General features: G+C 35.7%; 1 long non-coding RNA gene across 1 annotated transcript in view; it reads left to right on the top strand.

Moving 5' to 3' along the window:
- The first annotated feature begins 13,525 nt into the window (after positions 1–13,525).
- LOC140513466 (uncharacterized) overlaps positions 13,526–23,402 on the top strand; it is a 65,145-nt gene continuing 55,268 nt past the window's right edge. Inside the window, exon 1 of the long non-coding RNA XR_011970187.1 lies at positions 13,526–19,868. This is a non-coding gene — a long non-coding RNA (uncharacterized lncRNA). The remainder of the gene's footprint in view (positions 19,869–23,402) is intronic.

The following is a 23,402-nucleotide window of genomic DNA, read 5'->3' as shown; positions in this document are numbered from 1 at the left end:
TACCCAGAAAAAGCAAAGAGATGTAGAGAAAGATTCTAGCTGATTGGAATAGTTGCTTTTTGGAAGATTATGGAAAATTATGAACAAGGGTCACAAAGAATGTGAAAGAATGAATGGGTTTGGATCAGAAATAGTGGAACATCTTAAGTATAAAAAATTGTATAAAATTATCATTATCATAAAAAGAAATAAATATTTCTTTGTAAAATTTAAATCTGTTACTAGCCAAATCGAACTAGCTTAGAGAGGAATTTGCCCTACACTTGGAAGAATACTATTGGTAGGGGATAAAGCCATTTGCAGAGAAAATAAATAGTCCAGATCCTCTTAATGGTACTAGAGAATTTGGGGAGTGGGGGAAGAAGAAGGAGTAAAATGTAGTATACCTGGCATTCAGACAGTTGTAGGGAAGAGTAATAAGGAATATTAAATATTAATATTAAAATACAGTTTTCAAAATATTATTTAAAAACAGTTCACAGACACCAGGACAAGAACTCCTGTCCTAGTTATAAAAAGTCAAATCATAAACAGATTGGACAATGATACAAAGAGATAGCTTTCATAACAATGTATAAGGGAAGATTTGACCAAGCAAAGGATGGAGAGGTTCACAGAAAAAAAAAATGGACGAAAAAATCCTTTTTTTTTTTCCAATCATAATCAAATCAAAGCCAAAATGAGAATGAAAAGTTACCTGGCAAAAATATTTGGAGCAGGTATCTTGGATAAAAGTGTGATATTTATGTTATATAAGAAATTGATTCAAGTATTTTAGAACAAGAGCCATCTCTCAATACATTGATAAATCGTTAAGGGATGTGAACAAACATTCCTCAGGAGAAAAGTATTCTATCATAATCATATAAAAATTCTCTAATCACTAAGAAGAAGAGAAATTCAAATTAAAACAACTCTAAGGTTATATCCTTTACCCACTAGATTGGCAAATATGACAAAAGAGGAAAATGACATTTTTTTGGAGGGGATGTTAGGAGATACTTTTGGTGGAGCCAAGAATTGGTCTAGCTATTCTGGAACATAATTTTGCACTATATTGGAAAAGTCGTCAAACTGTGCCTAATCTTCAACCCTAGTGATAACAAGATGAAGTATGTACCCAGGAGAGATAAAGAGGGAAAGAACACATGTTCGAAATATTCATAGCAGAACTTTTTGTTTTATCAAGGAACTAGAAAATAAGGAAGTATCCACATGGCTAATCAAATTGTGGTCTGTAAATGTAATGCAATATAATTGTGTCATAAAAATTGTGAAGAGGACAGATTTAGAGAAGCTTTGTAAGATTTGTATGAATGAATGCAAATGAAGTGAACAGGACCTAGAGAATGGGGGAGAGGGAAGGAGGGAAAGGTGGAAAAAGGGAGAAAGGGGTGAAGAAATAAGAAAGGGAAGATAGAGGTAAGGACGAAGGGAAGGAAAGAAGGAGGGAAAGAAGTGCAGGTAACATTTATGTGGCATTTTACATTTTGCAAATGTATCCTTACAATCCTTACAATTATCCTTATAATTATCCTTACAATCACCCAGGGAGGAAGGTAATATTATCCCCATTTTTTCAGATAAGGAAAACTGAGACTATAGGTGGTTAAGTGGCTTACCTAAGGTCACACTGTAAATAGCAGAGGCAGGATTTAAACTCAGGTCTTTCTGACTTCAGGCTCCCCTTCAGTCATTTTTATCCACTATACCTGTCTATGTTCATCTTTTATTTTTGAATCTCTCTGTCTCTGTCTCTCTGTCTCTGTCTCTCTCTCTCTCCCTGTGTCTTTCCCAAAACCTTAAACCCAGTACACTCTGAACTTTATATTGCATACCAACAGGTCTCTGACCAAACACCACTTAATGGATGTTTTCTGGACCCTTCTAGCTTGAGAGTGATTATCAATAGTAACTATTGCTCTTTCCCTCCCAGCTTGATTTGCTTATTTTTTAGTTTGCTCATTAAACAGGTCATCCCCTACTTATTTCTTAGAGAGACTTATTCATTGAATGGCGTTACCTCACTCTAATAAGTGAGTACCCGAAGAGGACAAAGTCTCCCATTGCATCCTAGGCCTTCTCTAGTCATCCTGATAAATATTTGGTCATTGGATCCAGATAGCTCAGGATTAAACTGGGAGGGGAAGACCCTAAGGGTTAAATTCTCGAAGACCATGACATCAGGAAAATGATGACACGACTTGCAGATGAACTGGATTTGAGTGAAGGAGGGCTGTGTAGTCACCAGCCTTACTTTTTCCTCCAGAGCCATCTGGGTCTAGTGGCCAGATATAGATCAGGATGACTGGAGATGGCCCAGGATGCAGTGGGGAGACCTTGACCAGTTTAAGCTAAAGTCTTTCTGAGGTCACACGTACCAGGTTGTGTAATAGTAATAAATCACAATTTATGGTAGGTAATATAAGAGTTTAGAGGAGTGAGAGAAAAAAACCTTACTGTGAGTAACAAGGGAAGGTTTATAGTTGCATTGGGGTGCTATTGAAGGATTGTCAGACCTGAGTTCAAGTTCCACTTCTGACACATACTGACTGTATGACCCTGAGAAAGTCCCTCAGCTTCTTAGTGCTTTAGGCACCTGAGACCCTAAGTTGCAGGGGAGGTGCCTTTCTGTGTTGGTAGAGGAAGCCTCCAATACTATTCAAACATAGACCTTAGCCCCTATCCTATCAGAGTTCACATAAAATAATGATACCCATACAAGTGAGTAATCCCTTCCCTCTGTATGGCTTGCTTGGATATATTTATTTATGTGTTGTTTCCCATATTAGTTTGTAAGCTCCTTGAGGGCGGGGGCTGTCTTTTTGCCTCTTTCTGTCTCTTTAGCGCTTCAAACGGTACCTGGTAATAGTAGACACTTAAATGTTTACAGATTGAAAGGAGGTCTGTGCAGTCCTTGTCACTGGACAGGACTTTGGCAAAGACATAGAATTGTTTCTTCATGTCGGGAGTATCTTCTGTAACTCCTTTGGCTGTCTCTGTGGAGTCATTTTTGTTGCAGCTCTTACCTCCGTTTGCCTTCAGCAGACACTCTGTGTCACCTTTTGCTCATTCCCTTCTATAATGCGTGTTCATTGCAAGAACTCCATGCAACTCCATGCAGTTCTCCTCAATCTTTAGGACAGGGTGGTTATGGACCAAAATGTTTCCCAGGCTCCTTTTGCCATGCTTTTCTGTATTGTAAACAGTTCTCCTTGGTCTCCAGTAGATGGCATTAGATATACCTTTCTTGCCAGAGTGCATTAAACCTCAAAAATGTGCCTCAATATTTCTCCAGGGGTGGGGAACCCACCACTCCAGGCCCCTCAGACTCCCTTGTATCTGGTCCCCCTGCTTGTGAAGCGCTGTTTTACACAGTAGTTCTAGACCCAGTTGTCATGGGGACAGTGACAGCATCTGCCTGGCAGAGTTGATGCATTCAAAGAACTTTACAAACTTTAAAGCACGTTTAAATGTGAGTTGTCATTATTGTTATTGCAGAACAAGTTCTCAGACAGAACCTTGTGGCATACCATGGCGGACGTTCCTCCTAAGTGACATTAAACCATTTTCCAAAACTCTATAAGCATGATCTTCCAACCAATTATGAATCTAACTTTACTATTATTTTTACCGACATCTATCTATTCATCAAGGATATTATATAAGAATGATATGCTTTGTTGAAATTCAAATGTACTATATAATAAGAACACACAGAAATGTATGAGTATAGTAATATATATCATATACATATCTAATAAGAGCAAATATACATATATCAGTTTAATATTTACAAAGTATTTTTCTTAGGGACACACAGCTAGAAAGTATTAAGACTCAGGTCTTTTGACACCAAGACCATCACACTTAACATTACATTATACTGCCAGTCTAATAATCCTATGAAAATGAATATGAAGTCAGTTGGGCACCTCTTTTATGACCCAGTTCTTTTATGAAGATTTTATTTCTCCAATCCATCCTCCACTTAGCTGTTAAATTGATCTTCCTAAACATAGATTCCCCCCTTCCTTCTTCGATAAACTCTAGCATCTTCCTATTACCTCCAGGATCAAATATAAAATCCTCTAGCTTTTAAAACCCTTCAAAATCTACTCCCTACCTTTCCAGTCATTTTACACCTTATTTTCCCTTTCCCCTTCCTCCCCCACCCCCGAGTCCTCACTTCGTGCATTCTATGATCCACTGACACTAGTCTCCTTGCTGTTCCTCACATAAAGCACTCACCGCCAGATTCCTGACATTTTCAATGGTTCTCTCTCATGCCTGGAATTCTGTCCCTCCTCATCTCTACCTCCTGGCTTTCTTTAGGTTTCAGCTAAAGTTCTGCCTTCTACAAGAAGCCTTTCCTAGGACTTCTTAATCTCAGTGCCTCACATAAAATCTATATTAAATTGCTTGCTTTCTTAATAAGCAGAGAGGGGATGAAGGGAGGGAGAGAATTTGTAACTCAAAATTAAAAGAAAAAATGAATATTAAAAGGTTTTTACATTTAATTGGAAAAAAGTAAAATATTTGAAAACAATCTCAGTGCCTTCCCTAACCCTACCTCTAATTACTATCTGATTACTATTCATAATTGGTTATATATTCTCTCCCCTATTAGACTATGAGCTTTTTGAGATGAAGAACTGTTTTCTTTCTTTGAATTCTTAATGCTTAGTGCAGTGCCTTCCTGGCACACAGTGTGCCCTTAATAAAGGCTAGTTGACTGACTAGTATATATGCTTATCTATCCTCTCTCTAAACAACTTATATAAACTGATATTTTGTGCAGAACATTCATGATCAATTGTATACTGCCCTTTCTGTGTATCTCAGTTTAAGAAGGCCATTGACATGCTGAAACACAGTCAAAGGAAGGTAACCAGAATGATGAGCTCACTTGAGATGAGCTCATTCAAGGATCATTTATTCAACTACTTCACCAGCTGGGCATGTTTAGCCTGGAGATGAATTCAGGGCTTATATGATAGCTGTCTTAAAATATTTGAAGGGCTGTCATGTGGAAGAATGATTACACTTGTTTTACATAGCCCCAAAAGGCACAGTAGAAGTAAGAAGTAGAAATTTCAGAGAAACAGACTTTACTTGTTAGGAAGTTGTTTTATTTTTTTAATTCTTATTCATTCAAAGATGTCCCAAAGTAGAATGGGCTTTTTCATGAGATATTAAGTTCCTGAGGAGATGTTAAGTTCCTAAGAGAAGTTCTTAAAGTTGAGGCAGAATAGCCAGTTGTTATCAATATTACAGAAAGGATGCTTTCTCAGCAAAGAGTGGCTAAACTAGATGATGTATCTGTGAGTGAGTTCCAACTGTGACTTACTAGAATTATCTATGCTTTCTAGTCTTATTTTCCCTACTAGGTTGGACAGCCATAACTGTGGCAGAGTAATCAGGGCTTTGGTCCAGGCAACAACAGTTAGGGAGAGGGAATCTATTGATACTTTCACCCTGCTATCATCCATACGCCTTCTGGTCCTTTGCTAATATGTGCCCCTATTTGGGACTATGGAGGAATGTGACCCTTGGAAAAAACAAAGGACAGGCAGGGTCATAGACAATAGTAGAGAGAGCAGAAGGAGGAAGGGATGCCATCCCTCTCTTGTTCCAACCCAATAACAGTACCTGAGATGAGTATGGTAACACTGGTTTTTAAATTAGAGGACCTAGATTCAAATACTACTTCTGATAATACCTTTGGGCAAAGCACTTAAGTTACCTTGACCTCAGTTTCTTTATCTATAAAATGGGGGAGTTAGATTAGATGAGCTTTCCACTTCTAGATTTATGATCCTCTTCCATTTCCCAGTTTCAAAACCCTTACCTCTCTCCATTCTGTCATTCCTATCTAGTTTGGATCTTCTTTTCGCAATTCCTATTTCCCTCTGTCTTTACTTTCCACTATGCTCTCTTAAACTTGTTCCTACTGTTAAAAACAAAACAAAACTGCCCTTTCAGCCTAGATTATGGCACATTCTTTCCAGTGCCATTTTGAGCTCTTCTTCTGAAGACACTGTTACTTCTGGTACTCTTTTGACTGCTCTATTAATATCTTTGTATCTTGACGCAAAGAATGAGGAGCTGACATACTCCTTACTTCTCTTGCCAAGATTGAATCCTCCTGCTGGCATCTTCCTCTTCAAAATTCACTCTAATGATTTAAACTTCTTTAAAAAGTTTTTATTCCTTTTTAACAAATACAAAACAAGGAAAAAAACATTTCTATGTACACAGCAGAACATAAAGACTGGATTCAATATAAAACTATAGTTTACATGTCAGACTGTTTTTGGAGAGCAAACTATGTAATAAATACTATGCGTAATTTTCAAAGGCACCCAATTTTTCTGTGCTTCTTTCCAAGTTTTCTTTTGTTTTATGATGTGCAATTTTTATTATTTTTCTCCCACCCTGCCCTAGAGAAGCCTAAGTTAAACACAAATACATACATGTATATCTACATACATACATACACACATGTAAATATGTGTACATATATGTAAGACAATACATATTTTTATTTGTCATTTTTTTCTCTGAAAGTGGATAGCATTGTCCTTCGTTGGTCTAAGTCTTTGTGTGTTTTTCCAAAATCTTGCTTCAAAATTCTTGTTCCTTTCATCCAGAAGCTTGAAGTCATTCCCTATGCTTCCTAATTATTCCTGTAACTGGTTCATGATTTTGGTCTTCACCACAATCCCCTGCTCTTTTCAAACACTCGGACCTTAACCTCCTCAAACTCCATGACTCATGTCTTTCTTCTACCTCGGACAATTATAAGAATGGTCATAAATTAGATACTCCAGCTCCCAACCCTGTTCAACTGAATTTGCCTTAGGTTCTAGAAATCCTAGCTATGGTTCTGTTAGATGGTAAGTACCTTGAAGGCAAAGATCATGTTTGTGCTTTTTTTTTAATATTTTCTAATGCCCAGTAGAGTGTTAGACCCACAAGAGAAACTCAAATGTGTGTTGCTTAGCACCATTGGAAGTCATGTGTTTGGGTTGAGAGGAAAAGAAGATATAAGCATTCTCCCAGTCATCCAAGCTCATAACCTAGGCATCATCCTCAATTCCTTATTTTCTGTCAACTTCCACTCCTTTCCAACCAGTGGTCAGGTCCTATTGATTCATCTCTCATGTATGTCTCTTTCTTCTTTGACTATGCTATCTTCATCACCTCATGCCTGGACTCTCTTCCAATAAGATATCTCCCATACTTATGTTTAGAGATATAACAGAGAATACCTTAATCAATGACTGTTTGATTTTTAATCATAAGCAAAACATAAAATTAGGAGATGTTTGCTCACCCAAGGAATTCCACTATCATAGAAGATACTCAATTTAGAATTCAAGTAGAAAGGGGATTCCCTTTAGATGATGAGGTCCCCCACAGAGGGCTGCTTGTAAACACCATTTGAAATCTCCTTAATGAGATTCATAATCCCTCAAAAGACCAGTATAATTATTTTCACACAAAAAATCAGATGGAGGAAGACCTATTGTTTGGACTGAAATATGCAGTTGAATTGATAGTCCATGGATTATGTAATGCAATACATATATCTTGGTTAGTCACTGGACAAACAATGAACTAGGTCCAAAAGTGAAACTGGGGGATGAGAATGGGCTGGATTGCATTTAAGAAATTATATAGTGTTTTAAGCTTAGCAGAGTAACCACTATGCTACATTGTGTCTCAGTTAATAAGCATACAGTGTCAAGTCATCTAGTGGAACATTTTCAGCATTTTAGGTGAACTTCTGAAGAGGACATATAGGAAGACATGGATAACAATCCTATAGGATAAAATATAAGGCACAAATCCATAAAAATCATAAAGAATTATTGATATTATAAAAGTAGCATCCTAACCCTAACTGCCTCTGACTTTAACCCTAACCTTAAGGTAATAGTGCAGTATACTTTAAGAATACTTTTTAAATATAGATGTTATGAAGTAACAGTGTTATTACCCAGCAAGTTATCTAAACATCCTCTTGATAGAAGCCAACAGAAGCAAAAGCTTATTTTACTGCACCACAGGAAATTTTAAATTACATATGGTATGTCTACTTGTTCCAATAGCCTTCTGCAAAATGTTCTTAAGAGTGACATTATAGCTCCTGAGGAATGATTAATAGTTGGTGAATGTCATCAGTGCAACCAATATGCTGCAGAACAAATCTAGGAAGAAGATGAAGAGGGGATTGGGAATCTAAAAGGAGGATACTTTTGATCTGTGTTCTTAGGAAAAAACGTTTTATTATGTTGAGGTAAGACATTAGGGCTGGATGCCCAGATCTGAGAGTCATATAGAATGCTAGACTTGGAATCAGGAAATCCTGAATTCAAATCCAACCTCACACACTTACTAGCTGTGTGACCCTGGGCAAGTCACTTAACCCTGTTTACCTCAGTTTCCTCATCTGTAAAATGAAGTGGAGAAGGCAATGGCAAACCACTTTAGTATCTTTGCCAAGAAAAATCCAAATGGGGTCATAAAGAATTGGACAAGGCTGAAACAACTGAACAACAAGTTATTAATTGTCAGATGGTAATTAAAACCATGGAAATTAATGAGGTTATAAAGAGAAAGTGAAGAAAGAAAAAGAGGGCCAGGAGAGAACACTTACAATTTAGGGGCATGATATAGATGATAAGACAGATAATAAGATAGAAAAGGAGAAAGAGGAACAGACAAGCTTGTAGGAAGATCATCAAGAATAAAGGAATAAAAAACCCAAAGAAATACCCATTGTTATCAGTGCACTGTTTCCTAACTTGCCTTCTCCTTGATGCTTTTTCATGTAGTTAATAACCTTTACATTTTTTGTCAATAAACACTTATTAAGCATCTACTGTGTGTCAGACACAGTGCTAAGCTGCTTAAGAGATAAAAAGAGAGGCAAAAGACAATTCCTGCCCTTAAGGATCTCATTATCTAATGGGAAAAGACAGCAACCATAAGAAGAAGGTAAAAAACAGGGGAAGGGTACCTACCATGGGAATGAGGAGATGGCTGCCCTTGCCTCTTTCCTCTGCACCACCTTGAACAGAGGCTCTGGGAAGAGCTCTCCATGATCTACCCTTCACCCTTTCAAACTATAGGAGGGGAGGAGAGGCCACATGGGCAGAAGGTACCAAGGAGTTATGTTTTAGAGTAATGTTATGTCCAAACACTTGAATAAGAACACTGTTTTGAGGGTGTAAAACTTTTAATTGACTCAGACAACCATTTGACCTCTCTATTTATCAAGGGACCTAAAATCACTGTTTAACAAATGATTTGGCAAGGGTTGTGTTAAAAGTTGGCATGCTAGCATGACATCACCAAAACCTATTCTTTCTTTCTCCCAGGCTACATCTCCAGAAGTAGCTAAGAGTGGCAGTGGATAGAATGCTAGGCCTGGAGTTGGAAAGATTTGCATTCAAATGTAGCTTTAAACACTTACTAGTGATATAACTCCAAGTTTGAGTCCTGCCTCAGATACTAGCTATTTGACTGTACGCAAGTTGCTTAATCTTAGCCTTTCTTCAACTGCAGAGTAGGAATAATGATAGCGTTTCACATGCTTGTTGTAAGAACCAAATGAAATAATATATGTAAACCTCCAGAGCCTGGCCTGTGCTTAAGAAATGCTTGTTCCTTCCACTTCCTTATTCTCCTCTTGGATACGTGATAAACCAACTCCTGAGATAACTCGTGAGCCACATATCCATTTAGTGGGACCTTATTGTCTTCTAGTTTTATTCATGAGAATGTAATCATTGATATGATTCAGTCAAACAATGGCAAATATCTATTATATACGTACTATGTGCTAGGCCCTGTGCTTTGTACTGGAAAGACAAAGAATGAAACAACGCCAATTTGCAAGGAACTTCTTTTCTAATGGGGCAGATATATAACAAGGACATATCTAAATACACATATATTACATGCACACAATAAATATAAGGAAAAGAAAAGAAATACAAAGCAATTAAATGTAACATAATTTGGGAGCAAGGACTCTAGCAGGTATGGGGGTCAGGAAAAGTTATGTACAAGAGGCAAGGTTTAACTTGTGTCTGGAAGAAAGAGAGGCATTCTGCGAGGTAGATGTCCTCTAGTAGTAGTGTGTCCACTTGTTGGTTATTGAACATGGACTTCACATTTAGAGTTCTTGAAGATAAATGGATATTTTTAGATGATTTGACTATACTTAGAGACTTTATAGTTTGGCAAAACCTGATTGATTTGACATTCTGTTGGCATAGTCATCAAGAACACATTTTGCTTTTATGTCGTGAGGCACAAGAGCAGACTTTTTATATTATGGTATTTTGTAGTATTGTCATTATGGACAACTAGGTGGTACTTTGGATAGAGCACTAAGCCTGGAGTCAGAAAGACCTGAGTTCAAATCAGCTGTGTGATCCTGAACTTAATCCTTTTTGCTTCAGTTACTTCACCTATAAAATGAACCACTTCAGTATCTTTGACAAGAAAACTGCTACTGGGGTCACAAAAAGTCAGACACAACTGAAATGAATGAACAACAACATATTGTTATTACTACTATTAATAGTGATAACTACAATAATCATAGCTAACATTTTATATAAATATATTTTATATAAATTTTTATTTATATACGATCACTGTATATTTATATAAATGTATGAAGCATTAAGATTTGCAAAGAAAAATTATATACATATATTTACACACACATACATATGTATACATACACATACACATACATGCATACAATCTCATTTGATCCTCACAATAATCCTAAGAAGTAGGTGCTATTATAATCCTCACATTATATATGAGGAAATTGGAAGTGTGATTAAGGATATGTTTACAAACCACTAGTGTCTGAGGCAGGATTCAAACTCAGTACTTCTTGACTATAAGCCAAGTTCTTTTCTTTTTTTAAAGTTTAATTTGCATTAATAACATTTTATCCATTCCTTTCTTTTAAAAAATATTTTATTTTTAAGTTACTCAATAAAACAAGCATTTCCATAACATAGTAAAATAAAGATGATTATACATGAAACTGCAAATCTACTTTGTAGAACTTGCTATGGCTTTCAAATATACAGCCAAGTTATCATGTAAATTTCTTTTTTCCCCTTTTTTTCCTTCCCTGTACCCACCTCACCTAGAGATGGCTACCATTGCGCACACACACACACACACACACACACACACACACACACACACACACGTAAAACCATCCTATACATACTTATAGTTATCAATTCTTTTACAGGATGCAGATATTGTCTTTCTTCATATATCCTTTATAGTTAATTTAGGTATTTATGATAGTCAAATATAGTCATTGTTTTTTCCCCCACTCAAAAGTATTTTATTTTGGGGAGTGGAACCAAGATGGCAGAGTAGAAGGACACACCTTTAGAAATTCTCCCCCCAAAGCCCATAAAATATCTTCAAAAAATGACTCTGAACAAATTCTAGAGTAGCAGAAGCTACAGAATGACAGAGTGAAAGAGATTTCCAGCCCAAGGTAATCTGGAAGGCCAACAGGAAAGATCTATCTCACTAGGCATGGAGCAGAGTGTAACCCAACCTTGACTGTGCTGTGGCAAGGACAAGACTGGAGCTGGCTTCAAGGCACCACCAGCTGCAGGTCCCAGATTCTTCAACTCACAAATGCCAAAGACACCTTCAAAGGTCAGTGAGAAAGCTATTTCACCTAGGTGAGAAGAGAACGAAGCTGTCTAGCCAAGGCCCCAGGCAGGCTACTTTCATTGTTGGAGCTCTGGCCTAATGACCCTGGGAGAATAGAGCAGCTGATCTGGATCTCAGCCCTGAGTAGAAGACCTGGGGTGAAGAGGAGTGCTGACTGGCATGGTGGAGCTGGTAGAGGCTCTAGAGAGAGAATCCTACTCACAAACCAGAATGTAGGCCAGGAGAGGAATAAAACCCTCTCCCTTGATTGTGCCTCCTTGGAAGAATTGAGAACTTATAGGTCCCCAGAGTATACTGTCCTTTTAACAAAGAACTCAAAAGTGAAGTAACTGGCTGGAAAAATGCCCCCAAAAGGGAAAAAGAATAAGACAATAGAAGGTTACTTTCTTAGTGAGCAGATATTTTCTTCCATCCATTAGGATGAGGAGGAATAATGCATACTATCAGAGGAAGACCTAAAAGTCAAGGCTTCTGCATCTAAAACCTCCAAAATAAATATGCAATGGTCTCAGGCCATGGAAGAGCTCAAAAAGAAGTCAAATAAAGAGATGTAGGAAAAATTGGGAAGAGAAATGAGAGTGATGTAAGAAAACCATGAAAAGCAAGTCAACAGCTTGCTAAAGGAGACCCAAAAATGCTGAAGAAATTTACACCTTTTAAAAAATGGCAGTTCAACGAAATAAAGGACTTTCAAGCATTCTTAATAAAAAGACCAGAACTGAATAGAAAATGAGACTTTCAAACACAAGAATCAAGAGAAACATGAAAAGGTAAACAGGAAAGACAAATCATAAGGGACTTACTAAAGCTGAATTGTTTACATTCCTACATGGATAGATAATATTTGTAACTCCTGAAACTTTTCTCAGTATTTGGGTAGTTGGAGGGATTATACACACACACACACACACACACACACACACACACACACGGCACAGGGTGAGTTGAATAGCAAAGAATGATATGTAAAAAATAAAAATTAAGGAGTGAGAGAGGAATACATTGTGAGGAGAAAGGGAGAAATGGAATAGGGCAAATTATCTCATAAAAAAAAAAAACCAAGAAAAAGCTTCTTCAACGGAGGGGAAAAGGGAGAGATGAGAGCAAAAAAGTGAAGCTTACACTCATCACATTTGGCTTAAGGAGGGAATAACATGCTCACTCAATTTGGTATGAAAATCTGTCTTACATTACAGGAAAGTAGGGGACAAGGGGATAAGTGGGGTGTGGGGGGGATGATCAAAGGGAGGGCAAATGAGAGGAGGGGGTTAATTAGAAGCAAATAGTTTTGGGGAGGGATAAGGTCAAAAGAGAGAGTAGAATAAATGGGGGGCAAGATAGGATGGAGGGAAATATAGTCAGTCTTTCACAACATGACTATTATAGAAGTCTTTAGGAAAACTACACATATATAGCCTATATTGAATTGCTTGCTTTCTCAGTGGGGATGGGTGGGGAGGGAGGAAAGGAGAGAAGTTAGAACTTAACGTTTTAGGAACTAATGTTGAGAATTGTTTTTGCATGTAATTGGGAAATAAGAAATACAGGTAATGGGGTACAGAAATCTATCTTGCCCTACAAAAAAAGAGAAAAGATGGTAATAAGGAAAGGGAGGGGTGTGATAGAAGGGAGGGTAGATTGGGGGAAGGGGTAATCAGAATGTACAGTGTTTTGGAGTGGGGGAGGGCAGAGATGGGGAGAAAATTTGAAACTCAAAATCTTGTGGAAATGAATGTTGAAAGCTAAAAATAAATAAATAAATTGGAAAAATTTTTTCCAATTATTTGTGAAGATAGTTATCCTTAAAACAATATTTCTGTTACTGAATACAATGTTCCCTTGGTTCTGTTCATTTTTCTCTTCATTATTTTATGCAAATCTTTCCACGCCTTTCTAAAATCATCAAGCTCATTATTTCTTACAGCACAGTAGTATTCCATCACAATCATATATCACAACTTCAGCCATTCCCCAACTGAAGGTCATCCTTGCATTTTCCAGTTCTTTGCCATCACAAAGAAAAGCTCTCTATCTTTTATAGCTCTAAGCTTTCTTATGCTACTGTATAGTACTCAGTGCTAGATTGTTCCATGCATGGAGCAAAGAATTTGGAGTCAGAAAGACCCAAATTCAAGTCCATAATACTTCCTAACTATGTAAGCTTGGGAAAGTCATTTAATCTCTCTCAACTTGTTTTCCCATTCATAAAATGGGTTTAATAATGCCATCTTCTTCACAGGTTTGTATCAAATGAAATAACACATGTAAAACACTTTGTATACCTTAAAATATATAGTTGGGTCTCCATTAGTATGAATAATGAATCCAAGGAATTCATACTAAATATTTCCACTGGTTCCATTGAACCAATGACCATATTTTACATAATTATGCCTTCAAATATGTGAATTGAAATATATGTAACCACTTCACAGTATCATCTATACTCATGTGATACAGCTGGCATACTAGCTATTCTACTTTGCAGGATGTTTTCACACTATTGTATTTAATCTCATGAACAGCCCTATGAGGTCATCAGTAGAATCTTTATCTATTAGGAATAAAATGGGAACAGGAGTCCAGAAGGCTAAATGGCTTAGCCAGTTTAAGAAGTTGTGAAACTAGAACTAAAATTCAAATTTTCCAAAGCTCCATCCAAGTCTTTTTTTTCTATCCAGGTGTGACAAGTTTACTTTGCATTTAGGAGTCAACTTAAAAAAATTATTTTAGGCGAATTTTTTGATGTCAGGGAAATGAAATGGGGAAAGAAGCTTAATTTCCAATCTTAGGTTAAGACCCAAATTAGATACATTAAAGGTCAACAAAAAAGCTGGGAGTACCTTTAGAAAAATTCAGATAGGAAATAAGGCTTGAGCAAGAGCTAGAATAGATGCATGTGGAAGTGGAAAAATCTAAGACTAGATGGGCAAATCATCTCTGCTGATCATATTTACATAGACTCTGACAAAATTTCAGAATTAGAAGGGATATCAACAGCCATCTCATCCAAACCATATCTGGAAAAAAAACACCCTTGTACAATATTCCTGAGGATATTCCTGCCTTTGCCTGAAGACCTCCACTGGTTGGCACCCACTGTTTTCTGGGACTACCCATTTCACTTTTGGACAATTCTAGTTGTTAGCGTATTTGTTCTTTCTTTAAGTCTTAGGTTGCATCCTTGCAACATTCATCCCTTGTGGTAATAATAAAAAAAATGAATTAGATGGGAAGAGGCTTTATCAATATTAGATCACAAACTATACGACAAAACAGTAGTCATTAAAGTGATTTTGTAATACTTAAAAAATGGAGTTCAACCAGTGGAATAGATTATGGACAGAAATATGTGAGCACATTGACAGTATTAAATAATGTCAAGGACCTCAATTACTTGTGAAAGGCCTCAATATTTCAGAAAAACTGCTAGGAAAAAGCAAAAACCAAATGAAAAATTAGGTATAGACTAACATCTCACACCATATGCCAAGATAAACTACAAATGGGTCTGTGATGGACATATAAGTTGACATCATAACCAAATTGGAGCAGTAAGGAAGCAAGCAGTAAGGAAAAAATTACACTTCATATTTATGTGGAAGATTAAATGACAAAAAGGATCGCACAAAGTTAAAATGGCCAATTTTGATTACATAAAATTGAAAAGTTTTTATATAAACAACTGCAACACATTTACAATTAAAAGGGAAAAAGGTAACTGGGAAAAATATATTTGTAGCAGGTCAGCCCAAGATCCCTGGAAATAACATCACCTCGCAGGTTACTGGTTTTGATTCTATCCTCATCCTTGTAGCCATAGTTCAGGCAGTCAATCTTTTTATATAGGTGACATGGTAACTTTCTCTGTGGATGCTCTAGCCTCTAGCTAGATGCTCTAGTCAAGAAGTCATAGCTACTGAAGATCCAGAAAAGAAAATTCTAATTATTGAAGGCCTTGGTATTGTCAAATGGTTCAATAATAGAAGTTGATATGACTTTATTAGTAGAAATTCCATTAAAGATGATAAATTATCATCTGTTTTTCTGCTGCATGGTAAGAACCACATGGTCTTTCATCTGACTTATAGCTAAACCCTCCTACAAATTCTATCTGTATCTATTACAATGTGAGCTCCTTAATGACTTAACAACAACCTGGAGGGAGTTCATTAGTGCAGTACCTCAAAGATTTATTTATCCATGGTCCTGTTTTGTTCAGCACTTTTATGAATGATTTGGATGAATTTACCAAATTTGAAAATGTCTCAAACTGGGAAAGATAGCTAATATGCTAGAAGCAAACGCAATAGCTTAGAACATTTTCTTGCACTATAAAAATCAACTGACTCTAAGGAGATAAATTGTAATAGGGAAAAATATATATTTGGGTTCACAAATGACCTTGAGAAGTTTAGGATGGGAGAGACATAGATGATAGTTTCTGTGAAAAATAGTATAGGGGTTGTGGTGGACTGAGATATTAATACAAGTGGCAAGATGTAGCAGAAAAAAATGTAAACTTATGCTGAATCTATGGAATAGTTGCATCCAGAGTCCTTTTTGTGTATGACATTGTCCTCAAAGCATCAAGCCTTAGAGTACTACGGAGTTGCCTAAATGGATTCTATAACCATTTAAATAAGTTTGACCTATAAATCTACACAGAAAAAAGGAAAGTGCATGAAGAATGTGTGCTGTCAGACTATGATTTGCAGTTGACTGGACAGTCTATTGAGCTCATCCATCAGTGCATTTATCTTGGACAGACACTACAAATGGACAATGAGCTGAGTCTAGAACTGAATAGAAGAAAGTAGCTTGAATTATATTTGAAAACTGCAGAATTTCCAACAGTTCCAAATTCTTCCCTGAAATAATCATTCATTTGCTTATTCTTTTGGTAACTAATACTAATCAAAAATCACATATAGGTTATTATGGTTTGAAAAACAATTTATACATATTTCTCATTTCACCTTTACTACAGTGTCTTGAGGCAGGTGTTATTATCTCCATCTTATAGAAGAATAAGCTTACTTGCCCAGAGTTATACAACTAGTTATACAACTAGACTAGCTCTCTAGTTACACAAATAGGGAGTCAGGATTCAAACTCAGCTTTTCCTGACTATAAATCCATGACCTATCCACTGACTACACCACCATAGGCATATACCTAAGGAGTTTAGTGCAGAAATATATTAATTTAAGATATAAGTTGGGCTACACACAGAAGCGGGGGGAGTTTAATGGGAAAGTGATATTAGGACAGAAATAATAAGTGAAATGAACTTTAGCACAGGAAGGTGATTCACAAATGAGGGTATTAAAATGAGAACATAAAAATGTTTGAACCAATGATAAGGGTTTTCGATGAGTGAAGAGAGAAGGGTAGAACAATGGGTCAAGACTACTTAAATTCTTTCTAGATTATGAGTATGGGTTATTTTTCTTTTCTCTTTCCTATCTTTCTCTAGTTTATAAGAAGGGGCACAGGGGGAAACCGAGGGAAAAGTATAAGATGACATGATGGAGAGAAAAATACAATACACTATAATAAAAATTAATGTGAATCTGATGAATTCATCCTCCATTACCTGCCAGAATTCATCTAGAGTTAAAATGAGGGGACAGAGCAGGATTTATTATTCTTTAAATAAATTTTTAAAAAAAACAATCATAATCTCAACAAAAGAAAAAATAGACATGATTAAAAGAAATAAGCAGGGAAACTACACAGTTTCAAGGCATCATATATAATGAAACAATATAAATTCTCAATATGCATTCACAGAATATTATAGCATTTAAATATTGAAAGAAAAGTTAATTAAATTATAGGGAGAAATAAATGATGCATCTATAATATGGGAGATTTTACGATATAGACAAGCCAAGGTAATCAAGAAAGAAATTATAAAACCTGAATAAAAGTTTTTTTAAAAAATTTAGATAGCCTAGTGTGATCCTGACTGATTTCATGATATTTGAATTGTTTTTTTCTGTCTCCTTGCAATATTTTCTCTTTGATCTGGGTTCTAGGATATCAGGACAGTTTTCCTTGATAATTCCTTGCAATATGATGTCTTTTTTTTAAATCATGGTTTTCAGGTAGTACAATAATTCTTAAATTATCCCTCCTTGAACTCTTTCCAGGTCAGTTGTTTTTCTGATGAGCTATTTTCCATTTTCTTTTATTTGTTCATTCTTTTGACTTTGTTTTGTTTCTTGATGTCCAATGGAGTCATTAGTTTCCAGTTGCTCAATCTAATTTTTAAGGAATTATTTGCTTCAGTGAGCTGTTGTACCTCTTTTTCTATTTGGTCAATTCTACTTCTTTTCTTTAGTTTTTGTACCTCTTCTCTTTTAGGTCAATTCTGTTTTTTAAGGTGTAATTTTCTTCAGTACGTTTTTTGTGTCTTTCTTTTCCCAGTTTTTCCTCTACCATTCTTTTCTCTCTCTCTCTCAATTCTTCCAGGAATTCTTGTTGGGCTTGTGTCCAATTAGCATTTTTCCTTTGAGGCTTTTATTTGTAGCTGTTTTCATATTGTTGTCTTTTTCTTAGTTTTTGTCTTGGTCTTCCTTGCTAGTGTAGCAGCTTTTTATAGTCAAGTTCTTTTTTGTTGTTGTTGTTTGCCCATTTTTATAGCCTGTTTCTTGACTTTGAATATCATGTTTACATTGGATTCTACTCACCTGGGCATAGTAGTAGGTGCGCCATCCAAAACTTCAAATTTTTTGTTCTGCTGTTTCCAGAGTAGTTTTGGGGGTATGCAAGTTTTTGGTGTTTCCAAGATGGAGTGAACAGGGGAGAAGTATAGTAACTGCTCTCTTGGCCTGATTTCCCAGGAAGCCCCTCCCTTATATGAAGCCACAAGTTCTAGTGTTCCTCCTGGTCCTGGAACTATGACCATGTCCTCTGCTCTCCTGTAACCTTGAGTGATAGTGCTAATCTCTGCCTTGAAACTGAAAACAGGGTCCCTGCTCTGTTGTGACCAATCACAAGCACTCCTCTCTGCCATGGAATTGTGACCTAGAATATCTCTGTGCTGAGACAATCCAGAAGCTACTGTTACTCCTGTTCTGGCCTCCTCTCAAGGAAAGGAGGTGCTGAAAAAATGTGGGCTCATGGCTGACCCTTACCCACGTGTCATAAACCTGTCCTCCCCACTTCCTAAGTTTTCTTCAGCTGGAAAAATGTGTCATTTTGACCTTTTTCATTTTTTTGGCTTTGCTATTATAAAATTTGATTTGAAATATTATTTTTAAATTATATGGAGGCTGGTGTCTAGAGAGTTCAACTGGATTGTTGCTTCCAATCCCCCTTAAACAGTAAGTTTTCAAAAGATGAAATTCAGACTGTGAACAACCGTGTGAATTTTTTCCTTAGCACCAATAGCAAGAAAAATGCAAATTAAAATACTTTTAAGGTCCTTCTGCCTCATAGCCATCAAACTGGAAAAGTTTACAAAAACAGAAAATGACAAACGTTGAATAGACTATGGAAGGAAAAGAATATAAATGTGCTATTGGCAGAGTTGTGAATTCATCCAATTATTCCAGAAAATAATTTAGATCTAGAGCCAAAATATCACTAAACTATATATATCCTTTAACCTAGAAATACCACTGTTAGTTTTAGAATGAGGCAAATTTTTATACATAGCCAAAGTGTGAATTTTTGCTTAATTATATTTATTTATCAAAATGGAAGATCTTCATTATTGGGAAGGGGCAGATTGAAGTAGAGTGATAGTAAAAAAAGAGGGAAAGAAAGAAAAAATATCAGTAAGATATTGAAAAATATATATAAATCAGAACAGATGGAAGATAGGAATGGGATACAAACAAGCAGGGTAGAATTGGTGCCATTGTATTAAATTGAATAAATTAAGCTGAATAAATACTTAACAAAGTACATGATATAAATTTATAGCAATACCTATTTCACTAGGCTGTCCCACTAGACTAGAAATAGTATTAATGTATCTTTAATAACTAAATGGAATATTGTCAAAAAAGACAGTTGGGAGTGACAGTTGCAACAGTTTTGCTATGAAGTTTTTCATAGTGAGAGCATGTAGTTTATCTTTGATCTATGACGTTCTATGAGAGTGAAAGAAGGTAAGGAGAAGCTTCTTTCTTATGAGGACTATTTTATATTATGAAAAAGTATGATGCTATATGAGGACTTGGCAATTTACTGTATATTCCAGAAAGACTATTTTATGTGATGGCTGAAGACAAAACCAAAAAAAAAAAAAAAAAAAGGTTAAGCATAACATTTCTTAAGAGACTGAATTTAACTATTTTGAGAAGAAATATGAATAGAATTCTGAAAAGACTTTAAACATTATCTGGAGTGAACTGAATGGAGTTTCTGGAACTAAAAAAAAATCATTAGTTATTATAGGGTAGATTTGAAGTGACTGATTGCAGTGATTCTCACTTTTGAAATATAAGTATTCTTGTTTTATTGTTAATTTCACTTGTTAATTGCATATATAGCAATTTCATTTATTTATTTATTTAATCATAGGAGATTAAGGGATTTAATATATAAAGATATGAGTAACTGAGGCAGTTAGGTGGTACAGTAGATAAAGCACCAAGCCTTTAGTCAGAAGACACGAGTTCAAATTTGGCCAGAGACACTTTATCAACAAGCCTCTTAACCCCTGTTTGCCTTAGTTCCTCATCTGTAAAATGGGGACTTCCTGGAGAAGGAAATGGCAAACTACTCCAATATCTTTGGCAAAAAAAAAACCTATGAACAAGTCCATGGGTTATGTAGAATCAGACATGAACAACCGAAATGGCAAAAAAATGAGGAACTGTTATTAAGAGAGATAGATTTCTCTAGTTTATTTATACATAAAATTTAATGAGCCCAAGAAAGGAGATTGAATCAACTAATTAATTAGAAAGAGGTTGTGGTTTTACCAGTTAGAAAGAAAATAACCAAACATGCCTCTGGATTGCTTTACAGTTTAGAATGATAAGATTAAATATCCGAGTGATTCAGGGAACAGGCTGAGGGGTAACCTGCAAGTGAATAAGGTTACCCCATCTATTATACATGAGTCTTATGTTGGGATTTTAAAGTAAATTTTTCTTTTTTCCCCAAAGGTATTTTCTCATAGAATCTAAATGTGTGCTGTTTCATCAGTGTTGGTGACAATTATTGACATTAATTTGTCTGTTTTACTGCTTATGATAGTAGCTAACATTTATAGAGCTCACCCTATGTGCTAAATGCTATGCTAAGTGATTTACAATTACTGTCTCATTTGAGGAAAACAAACCTGTTGTGAGGACAACAACCCTGGGAGGTAGAAGCTATTATCATACCTGTTTTACAGATGAGTAACAGAGGTGAACAGTGCTCAAGTATCTAGTGCCCAGGATCACATAATTACTAAATGTCTGAGGCTGTATATGAACTCCGATCTTCTTGACTCCAGACCCAGTGCTCTATCCACTGTGTCACCTAGGTTATTTGGTGTATATTAAAGACACGTAATTATTATTTCATTGTTTATTACTTTGTTGACATATTTCATGATTACTTTAGATTTGTTTGACTGTTTCATATAAATTTAATTTGTTAAATTCATTTGTTAAATATAAATTATACTCTATTTTAAAGAAGGCTATTGATATGCTTAATAAGCATTGTGCTGTTTTTGGATTGTAAATTCATGCATGTCTCCTAATTTTTGGAGTGGACTCAGAGAGTAAAAGGATATTAGAAGACTATTCAAAGGAAGAGTCAAAATGTTAAGAAGTTACACAGTAATTCCTCATAATGTGAGATCTCAGGAATCTAATCAGGTAGTATTCTGTGAATTACTTACTTGATAGAGGACTGAATTTAGAGTTAGAGGAAATGGGTTCAATTATTTTTTTATTTTATTATATATTTATTTATTTAAAATTCTAACTCTGACACTAACCATGTTACATCAGGTCACCCATTCTTTATGATCCTCAATTTCCCCATGTGTGAAGTAAGGTGGTTGGTCTGAATGACCATTGTGCTCCAGTCCATGATCTTATGATGTTTAATGATAAGGAATAGTTACAGTGAAATTCACTTATAATTCCCCCTTATGAAGATGAGTTGCTTCAGAAGTTGAAGGATAGATGATAAGACCTAATGCTCTTCTATCTTACCAGAAAAAAAATTGTTTTCTGCTGACTTCTTGCTAATCCAGGCAGCAATGTCTGCCCTGTAGTGAGGGTGAGGAGGAGGGACTTGATCTAAGACCACTAGGAAGGAAAAGGCCTGAGGGTCAGAGTGCAGTGAGAAGGTTCTTTCTTCTCTCTTGTGTTTGTGGGATTGGGGGAGGTTAAATAGGTATTCAGCCATTGAGAGTGGGTGGATAAAGAAAGCTGAGGTGACAGGCTCCCCATAGTACTAAGTCTCCTAGGCAATACATCACCCAGTGAGACCTGGACTAACTAGAGAGAGTTTCCCACAATGCCTGTTCCTATTGAACTCTCTAGTGCCTAGTGGGTGCCACTTAAGTATATAATTATTTGCATAATGTTTTATGCAAATTATGCCAATGTTAGAAAATGTAAACATAATAGATGGCTATTGATTGGGGAAAGGCTGAAAAAAATCCATAGTCTATGGCTGTTTTAGAATATTATTGTGTTATAAGATACCATGCATATGAAAAATTCAGGAATTTAGGAACATTTGTATGAAATGTATGATAGAGTGAAGGAAGGAGACCTTGGAGAACAATTTACACAATGACCAAAATAATGTTGTTGCTGTTGTTTTTATAAATGAATGACTGCATGTTATGCAATTAGCAGCAGTGATTTTAAAGGACTAACAGTAGAGAGGTGGCAGACTCCCTCTTGGTGGGAAGGCAGTAGGTTATAGTTACTAGAGTTCATTTCTTAGACTTCACTGTGCTTTGTTATAAGGGAGTTGAGATCCTATGGCAGTAAGAAATCATTGGGAAGGGACAGCAATGCAAAAGAAGTACACTTCACATATATGTATATATATACATATGCATATGTGTATATATAAGTACATAAAGTACACTTTATACATACACATATGTGCAAATGTATACATGTATATTTTAATAACAAGTTACATCAGACTGACCTAAGTTTCTTTTTGACAGTGCTTCTAGACTGTTAGAGCAGGAAAAGATGTAGAGACACTTCACCTAGATTTTTATTTTATTTTGTATTTTTAAATTTAATTTTGATCATGAATGAATAATTATCAATCAACATATATACTTCAAGTTACAAAGAAAAGCAGAGAAAAGGATTGTATAAGAAATTGTGAACTTCTATAACATACAGCTCTCTGACCCTAGGCAAGTTGTCTAATTTTTCTTACCCTTAGTTTCCTTATTGATAAAATGGAGAAAATAATATCACAGGCTTGTTGTAAAACTCAAACATGTCAGGTGTTTTATAAATCTTAAAGTACTTAAATGTGAGTTATTATTAAAATATATGCATAAATTTATATATTAAAGATGGAAGTTATGTTTATGTATGTTAAAGTTAAATATATATACATATATTACATATATATGTAAATATATGTATGTTTATATACATTAAAGTGATGAAGAAAGTAAGGAAATGAACCTGTTTGTCTCCACTTAGACACTT

Source organism: Notamacropus eugenii, chromosome 7 (assembly GCF_028372415.1).
Source record: "Notamacropus eugenii isolate mMacEug1 chromosome 7, mMacEug1.pri_v2, whole genome shotgun sequence".
In the NCBI taxonomy this organism is placed as follows: domain Eukaryota; kingdom Metazoa; phylum Chordata; class Mammalia; order Diprotodontia; family Macropodidae; genus Notamacropus; species Notamacropus eugenii.
Note: the sequence above shows the minus strand (reverse complement) of the source record. Positions and strands in the feature narration are given on the sequence as shown.